Source organism: Triticum aestivum, chromosome 1B, assembly GCF_018294505.1.
Source record: "Triticum aestivum cultivar Chinese Spring chromosome 1B, IWGSC CS RefSeq v2.1, whole genome shotgun sequence".
NCBI classification, from domain to species: Eukaryota; Viridiplantae; Streptophyta; class Magnoliopsida; order Poales; family Poaceae; genus Triticum; species Triticum aestivum.
In genome coordinates, this window is record NC_057795.1 from 688,594,942 (window position 1) to 688,604,004 (window position 9,063).

The 9,063-nt window shown below is 40.9% G+C and overlaps 1 protein-coding gene across 3 annotated transcripts in view; it reads right to left on the minus strand.

The window, feature by feature from the left end:
• The window catches only part of LOC123149514 (disease resistance protein RGA5), a 7,074-nt gene extending 5,982 nt beyond the window's left edge, over window positions 1-1,092 (minus strand). The window contains exon 1 of one of the 3 annotated variants that reach the window (XM_044569193.1): window positions 1,039-1,092. The gene's annotated coding sequence lies outside the window, so the exon portion shown is untranslated. Of the gene's footprint in view, window positions 1-77; window positions 309-1,038 lie in introns of those variants that run through there. The other 2 variants (XM_044569189.1, XM_044569182.1) reach the window with 2 other exon arrangements.
• Window positions 1,093-9,063: the final 7,971 nt, after the last annotated feature.

Consider the following 9,063-nt stretch of genomic DNA (forward strand, 5'->3'; position numbering starts at 1 on the left):
GAAAAAACGTTGGGATTAGCTGAATGAACCCAATGCCTATAACAGCAGATCCAGCCCCGCGATGATAGATCATTTACCTGATGTGGCCACGCGGATGGGTTGGTCGGGGAAGCTCCACGGATGAAGGGGAGGAGGCGGACCGGCCGGGATCTCGCGGCGGCGAGCCGGACGCGGTGGAGGCGGTCGGAGAAGGACGCGGATCTGGCTGGTGTGGGCTAGCAAGGAGAAGGGGAGATGAGTGAGTGAGGACTGAGGAGATGTGCACAGCTTGTCGATGACCCAGCCGACGACCGACGACTGACGACGACTTGGCTGCCTCGCGAACCAGGTTAGTTTGTGTTAGAATTAGTACTAGCATACAAGCACGTCGTAACAAATAATGAAGATTTTTTTATTGCTAAATATCTCATGCAAAAAGTTCACCCAGTTTATTTGTATATATTTTGGTTGCTACATATGACAAATGCTCATTCGTATAAAAAAAAGGTCACACGTCTCCTCAATTATTTGTATGAAAAAAGGCCGCATGTCTCCTCAACTATTTTCGCAACACGCCATAGAAAAAGTTTTGTATGGGAATACATTTTGTCTATTTAAAATGCCTATCCATATATAAAATTTCTTCTTGATATGTTCGGTTCGATGTTATGGACCTTTGCTCACTAAAAATAATTTTAATTCAAATTCATTTAAAAAATTCAAAGGGTATCAAAATAGTAGTGCTGAACAGATGGGTTCACAATAGTACATTTTTGTTGTTGTTGAATAATAATAATACAAAATACATTGGATTTAGATGGGCTCACAACAATACAACCTACTCCCTCTGTCCCATAATGTAAGACGATTTTTAACACTACACTAGAGTAAAAAAACGTCTTACATTATGGGACGGAGGGAGTAATATATTTGCAAATGGATTCACAACAATACAACTCATGTGGTTCAGATCGAAGTGCTAAAATTTCTTATCAACAGTAAGTATAGCATAAGTAGCACTGAATCTGACTCCGCGTAGTGGCCACGTAGATCATTTACCTGATGTGGCCACATAGATGGGGAGGTCCGGGGATGCTCCACGGATGAAGGGGAGGAGGCGGACTGACTGGGAAGCGGAGGCGGCGGTCAGGGAAGGACGCGGATCTGGATTGTGTGTGCTAGCAAGGAGAAGGGGAGGCAGGGAGCAATAGAAATGATGGTTGCCCCTCGCTGCACTGACCAATGATATCTTAGAAGAGAGAAAGACTTCTATAATGGCGGCGGGAACGGCGACTTTTAGGGAACGTAGTAATTTCAAAAAAATTCTACGCACACGCAAGATCATGGTGATGCATAGCAACGAGAGGGGAGAGTGTTGTCCACGTACCCTCGTAGACCGAAAGCGGAAGCATTAGCACAACGCGGTTGATGTAGTCGTACGTCTTCATGATCCGACCGATCAAGTACCGAACGCACGGCACCTCCGACTTCAGCACACGTTCAGCTCGATGACGTCCCTCGAACTCCGATCCAGCCGAGCTTCGAGGGAGTTCCGTCAGCACGACGGCGTGGTGACGATGATGATGCTCTACTGATGCAGGGCTTCTCCTAAGCACCGCTACAATATTATCGAGGTGGAATATAGTGGAGGAGGCACAGCACACGACTAATAGATCTCAAGGATCAATTGTTGTGTCTAGATGTAAGTGCATCTAGTGCCCCTTAGTGATTTTGGTGTATTGAAGACTTATAGGTTAAGGGACTAATGTGTTTGTGAGTGTACACAGGTCTATAAGTCTATGAGGAGTTTGATATTTACAGGAAAAGTCGACCCCTAAAAATGAATATCTTCGACTGAAGATTTCAGTATTTCTAAAGACTTTCATGAAGATTTTGAAAGTGAAGAAATTGGTGTATCCGTGAAGACTTTATATTCATGTGAGGAATATGAAGCTTGAAGACTTTCGTTTTCATAGTTTTGTTTTTCTCTTTCTTGAGTCATAGGAAACACCGTACTGTTAAAGAGGGTCGAGGAAATACTAAGGAAAAATTTCCATGTGATGCTCAACTCAAAATCCTACACCTACCAAACCCTTCGAGTGAAGCCTTTGAAAATCTCATACAGTTCAGTCAATTTCTTCAGTGACAGAGACGAAGTTCTTCTGGTCGCTGAGGAATTTGTTCTGACTGAGGAGTTAGGAATTCGTCAGTGCGGATTGCCTACACGGTGAGGAACATGATAGCCCTGAGGAATTTGATAGTCAAATTTCCGACCGTTGCTGTGTTGCGCGCCAGCTGTCCCAAAATATCTTATCCACCTAACGGTCATATCAGACAAGGGCATTTATGTCTTATCATGTCGGGTTGCTCCCTAGGCTATAAATAGCCACCCCCTACAACCACTAGCTTGTTGGCTGCTCCGAAATAAACTGACACTTGTCATTTGAGAGCAACCCATCCTCCGAGGACTTTGAGCGAAAATCATCAACTGAGGAAAAACCCCAAACCCAAACACCTACAAACCCAAAGTGATTGAGCATCACTGAAGAGATTGCTCATGCGTGGATCGGCGCTTGTTTCCTTTGAAGACTGTGCTTCTTCCAGACGGTTAGGCGTCATGGTCTAGAGAATCCAAGAGGAATTATGGATCGCCGAGTGACCGAGTCTGTGAAGGTTTGGAAGTCGCCTGAAGAATTACCACGAGTGATTGGACGAGGTCTGTGTGACCTTAGTTCAAGGAGAATACGGTGAGGACTTGGTGTCCTGAGCTGCGTGCTCAGCGACTGGGTGTCCGGGACTGTGTGTCCTCGAGTTTAAATACTCAGCCGCTCCAACCAGACGTACAACTAAGACAGCAGTTGGAACTGGTCTACCAAATCATTGTCTTCACCAACCTTACTGGTTCTATTTCCTCAACTCTTTCATTTCCTCATTACCGTGTTGAGTGATTGTTCATATCTGTGTTTGAAGACTTTGACTGAAGACTTTCTCAATTTCCTCAGTTCAATTTCTTCAGTCTGTTTGTCTTCATCTTGTGTTATCCTGTGTTTACGCTTCTTGTACTCTGTGCTTGTCTTCATTTCATCATGATGACTATGTCTGTATCCTGTTATGCTTACTTCTGAGTACTTATTCCGCTGCTAGTAGTTCTTCGCTAAGGAATTTCCTCACCGGCAAATTCCTCAGTGAAGAATTCACAAAAATCACCTATTCACCCTCCCTCTAGTCGATATAACGCACTTTTAATTGGTATCAGAGCAAGATACTCCATTGTTCTGTGTGATTTTGGTTTAACCATCTGGAGTTCTAGTTATGTCGACCGCAGGTATGATCAAGGTCTCCGCTGGGTGTCCTACCTTCGATGGCACGGACTACCCCTACTGGAAGAATAAGATGCGAATGCATCTTGAAGCAATTGACAACGATCTCTGGTATGTTGTGGAAAATGGTGTTCCCTCAGTCACACCTTCTCTGAATGTTGCTGATGTGAAGAGATTCAAGCAACTCGATTCTCAAGCGAAGAATATCATATGTGGACATCTGAGCAAAGGACAGTATGGAAGAGTGAGTGCTTTGGAAACTGCTAAACTTATCTGGGATAGGCTCTCCAAAGTAAACGAAGGGGTCTCAACTCAATGTGACTCTCGTGTTGACGTTCTTCGCAATCTCTTCAACCGCTTCAAAAGACTCGATAATGAAAATGTTCAGCAAACCTTCGGTCGCCTCACTGACATCTCAAATGAGCTTCAAGCGCTTGGCGCCACTGACATCACCGATCATGAGGTGGTGAAGAAATTGCTGAGATCGCTAGATTCCTCATTTGATACTCTGGCACTGATGATTCAAGAGCGAGCTGATTACAAGTCACTAGATCCCGCTGATATCCTCGAGAGGCTAAATACTCATGAATTCCAGCTTGCTGAAAAGAGAGATCTGTATGGTTCAAGCTATGGCAAAACACGTGCCCTGAAGGCCAAGGCTGTGTCTGAATCTGAATGTGAAGACTCTGGTAGTAGTCTCGGTGATCCTGAAGAATTGAGCCAAGAGCTTGCACTGCTCGTGAAGAAGTTTCAGAAGTTCTCAAGACGTGGTCGCTTTGGAAAATCCTCAAGAAGCAGTGATTCCTCATCAAGTGACTATAAGAGAAGACTTTGCCACAAATGCAAGAAACCTGGTCACTATATTCAGGATTATCCTCAATGGGAAAAGGAATTAAAGAAGAAGAAATACAAGGATTACAGTTCGGATGACGCTAAGAAGAAGAAGAAATCTTCAAAATCTTCATCATCAAAATCCTCGAAGTCTTCATCTCACAAGAAGAGCAGCTCCAAGAAGGCTCAGGCATTCATTGGCAAGGAAATGGACTCTGAAGCTGAATCTGAGGAACATGAGGAAGAGGAGGCTTCTGAGGAGTCCGAGTCTGGTGTGGCGAGTCTGGCTCTTGCTACTGCTTTCGTCAGCAAGTCTATCTTCAACTCTGAAGAAATTGACCGCACCAACAAGGCTAACGAAGACAATGATGACTACGCTCCCACCTATTTCTTCATGGCAAAGGGTGCCAAGGATGATCAGCCCAAAGCCAACGAGTGGGTTCTAGATAGTGGATGTACAAATCACATGACGGGTGACAAGAGTCTATTGATGGATGCTCCTTTATCACCGTCACATCTGAAGCACATCATCTTCGCTGACAAAGGCAAAAGTCAGGTATTGGGTCTAGGTAAGGTTGCGATCTCAAAGGATCGACACATGGACAAAGTCATGCTTGTCGAGTCCTTAGGATACAACCTCATGTCTGTCTCAATGCTTTGTGATCTTGATATGGTTGTTGTCTTTGGCAAGTATCGTTGTGTAGTGATCATGGAAGCTGACCATTCCAAAGTCTTCGAAGGCTTTAGGAGAGGAGATCTGTATATTGTTGATTTCTCTACAGGACCACAACCAGTCATGTGCTTACTTGCAAAAACTTCAGAAGGCTGGCTATGGCATCGACGACTTGGTCACGCTGGCATGAGGAATCTGAACACGCTTGCGAAGAAGAAGTATGTCATTGGCATTGAGAATGTCAAATTCCTCAAGGATCACTTATGCGGAGCTTGTGAAGCTGGAAAGATGACAAAGGCCAAGCATCTAGCGAAGACTATCATGACCACTACTCGTCCATTTGAATTGCTTCACATGGATCTCTTTGGTCCTAATCATTATTCTGCTGTTTCAAATGATGCATCCCTATATGGCTTTGTTATTGTTGATGACTATTCTCGTTACACATGGGTACACATTGTCACTTACAAACATGAAGTGCGGGAAATCTTCAAACGATTTTCCTCGAGGGCTTCAACCAACTTTGGTGTGAAGATCAAGCACATCAGAACTGACAATGGAACCGAGTTCAAGAATTCCGGTCTTGATGGCTATCTTGATGAACTTGTTATTACTCATGAGTTATCTGCTCCTTATACTCCTCAGCAGAATGGTGTCGTGGAGCGCAAGAACAGAACCCTCGCTGAAATGGCTCGCACTATGCTTGATGAATACAAAACGCCTCATCGTTTTTGGATTGATGCAATTGATACTGCGTGCCACATCATCAATCGGGTATATCTTCACAAATTCTTCAAGAAGACTGCCTATGAACTCCTCACTGACAAAAAACCCAATGTGAGTTATTTCAAAGTCTTCTGTGCGAAATGTTGGATTAGAGATCCTCATCACAATGCTAAATTTGCACCGAAAGCACATGAAGGTTTTATGCTTGGTTACGGAAAGGACTCGCACACATACATAGTCTACAACAACGTTCTTCACAAGGTTGTTGAAACTGTAGATGTGTTGTTCGATGAAACTAATGGCTCGCAAAGAAAGCACCGAGAGGCTCACCGTGCGCGGCGCGACCAGGCCGGGCGCCGGCGGCCCGGGCTCCTCCCTCCACATGGTCTTCAAGCTGCCCGCAACGACCAGCTTCGTAGACATCGCTGGCCGCTTGAAGGCCAGTGTGCTCACGCTCACCGTGCCCAAGCGCGCCGCCTCCGACGGTGCGGCCAAGGAGCACGGGATGCCACCTACACCCATCGAGGAGATCATCGAGGCTGCCAAGCCAACTACACCCGGAGGCATGCGACGGCGACGGCATGCAGTGCCTGGAAGGGCCGCATTGTAGGGGATTTGAAGGGGCTGACACACATGAAGTGGATGAACAAGGAGGTGGTCGCCGTCGGCATCGCCGCCTTCTCGCTCGGCTTCTTTGTCTCCCGGAGGCTCTTAGGTAAATGAGCACAGCAGCAATGCATACGAAGGATGACCATCTCACATACGCCAACAGTGGATACGTAGTAATATGTGCAGGCTATTAAAAATGTACATTGACTCAACAACCATGTAAGCTAGCGATTTGTGTAATTAATCAAAGTGTGTGAATTCAGACAACAAACATGGAGTCAATCATCATATCTGCTATGTACTAACGACCATGAATTGTACTGACATTGGCTCGAGAGCATGCAAAATATATGATGAAAACAATAACTCCATCTGTCCATCCCGAGCAATGCTACATCCACGTAATGGTTTACATAAGGTTACGTACTGATCTGACGTGGGATTATTTGATTGGATTAAAGGAGAGGATTAGGCCCAACCCACCTGAAAATCAGGGGGGGGGCATATATAGATTAGATGGAAGTTTACGTAGCAGCTACGTAGTCCTTCGTAAGTCTAGGATTTTCGGTCCATCCCTCACCTTTACAACTCCCTAGCATCGCCACAATCATCACGTCTCCGCTCCGGAATAGTTTCTTTTTTACCGGAACCGGTAGCTAACGGTGAGGCATCCACTGTTGGAGTCCATTTAGGGATTCATGCCCTTGTTTTGAGTAGCTACTTCGCGTCGAGGCCCCTCTGGATCATCCCTTTGGGCTCCTCTTGGATGTGCTGGTGTTTTTTATTTTTTTTTGGGCTTGTTGAGTTGTGCCCTCAGCATTAACATTGCTACCTTTGTTGCGTGTGTACTTTCGCGCCTTGGCGTGCGTGTGGTTGAACTCGCGTGTATGTGACTTGGGCGGTTGGTTTTATATATAAAGTGGGGCAAAAGCCTTTTTTGGTATAAGAGAGATGAATGAGAACACACAAAAATACATGTGAGCCTTCTGCATGCTCTTGTCAGCTTTATTTTAGGTGAGAGAAAGGATGAAGAAAAGACCGGTTGCATGCATATGCTAAAATAATCTCTCCCCCCATCAAAAGACTTCCATTTAATTTCAGTGTGGAAATTTGGATGATAGATATGTTTTGAATCAAAACTTTAAATTTAATATATTTTATATATTTCTATTCATATAGAGAAGATCTTAAGAACAAGATCAATTTTGGATACATTTGAACTAGTTTTAATTTCACTGATTTCGAAAAACAGATTTCACTCAATTCAAAACATAGATTTCACTCATATAACAAAATGATGTCACTAATTTCAAGTGATTTCACTCACTTTAGGAAACTGATTCACTAATTTCAAATGATTTCACTCATTTTAAGAATAGTTTCCACTCATTTCAATGATTAGTTATCTTTCAGTTGCATTCATCCAATTTCACTCAGTTCAAAAAACTGATTTTTTCTATAATTTCAATATGTTGAGTGAAATAACTTTCACATGTTGACAAATATATGTTTCACATTTAGTAAATAACTCATTTCGCATCTTTTCACACACCGGAATAAGCAAACCTGACAAACACATTGAAATAAGTTTCATGAGAAAAAATCCACTCATTTGAAAAAAAAACATATTTCACTCAATTTTAAACCATATTTCACTTATTTGAAACAACCAATTTTGCTTATTTCAAATGATTTCACTAAGTTCAATGAAAAGTTAAGTTACAATTACACAAAGAATCGAATTTCACTATGTTCCAAAAAATGATTTCCCTAAAATTCAAATAATTTTGAAATATGTTTCAAAAGTTTTTAAAAAATATCACTTCATATATTTGAGATATTCAATTTCACGCTTTGGAACAATCATTAAGATATATTATAATTCCACATATTAAAAAATAACATAATTTCACTCATTTAAGATTATAATTTTGCACATTAAAAATATAAATACACTCAAAAACAAACTTCACTCACTTGCTCATTTAAGAATATAATTTCACTCATTCCAAAAATCAGGTTTCGATCATTAAGAGACCGATTTCACCCGTGCAGAAAATTATTTCAGAAACCAATTTTAATTTGAAAAGGGCACTCACTTCATTAGAAAAAAACATGAATTTGAAAAATGCTAACTAGGTGAAAAAATTGGTTAGCGTATTTTTTATATAATATTATAGTTTTATAAAATGCTGCTGATACTGAATATTGTTTAACACATATTAAAAAACTGTTTAAAAGTTATTACAGACTATTGAAAAATATCTATTTCAGAAAAAATACAGCTACCATGTATTAAAAAATGTTAAACATGTGTAAAATAAATGTTCCTGATGTATATAAAAAATGGACAACCTGGATGAAAAAAAAATGAAACCAAAAAATATGCTTGAAAAGATGTATTTTAAAATATGTTACTGTGTATAAGAATCATGTTTCTGATGTGTACAAAAAAGTACGTAGGCATAAAAAACATATGTTTGAAAAAACATTTATCATGTATTGAAAACATGTGAATCAATTTTTTTAGCTCTATATGAAAAATATTTGTATATGAAAATAAATAGATGTCAAACATATATTTAAAAAATGTTAATCTTGTATTCAAACAATATTCACCTTGTACAAAAAAAGCTTCGGATGTATTTAAACATATAAAAAAATGTTCAATGTGCAAATTTATATGAAAAACTTATAACTCAAAACAAATATTTCATAATAAATCGTGTATTTAGAAAAATTTCAACTGTAAAAAATATATTATTTTAGATGTATATAAAAATGTAGAATGAGTATTAAAAAGAGACAAGAATTAAAAAAGAAAAAGAGAAGAGAAGGAAAAAAACCCAAAGAAAACCTTAATGAAAAAAATAGAAGGAATGAAAAACAAATTAGAAAGAAAAAAAATTGAAAGCCAATGAAAAC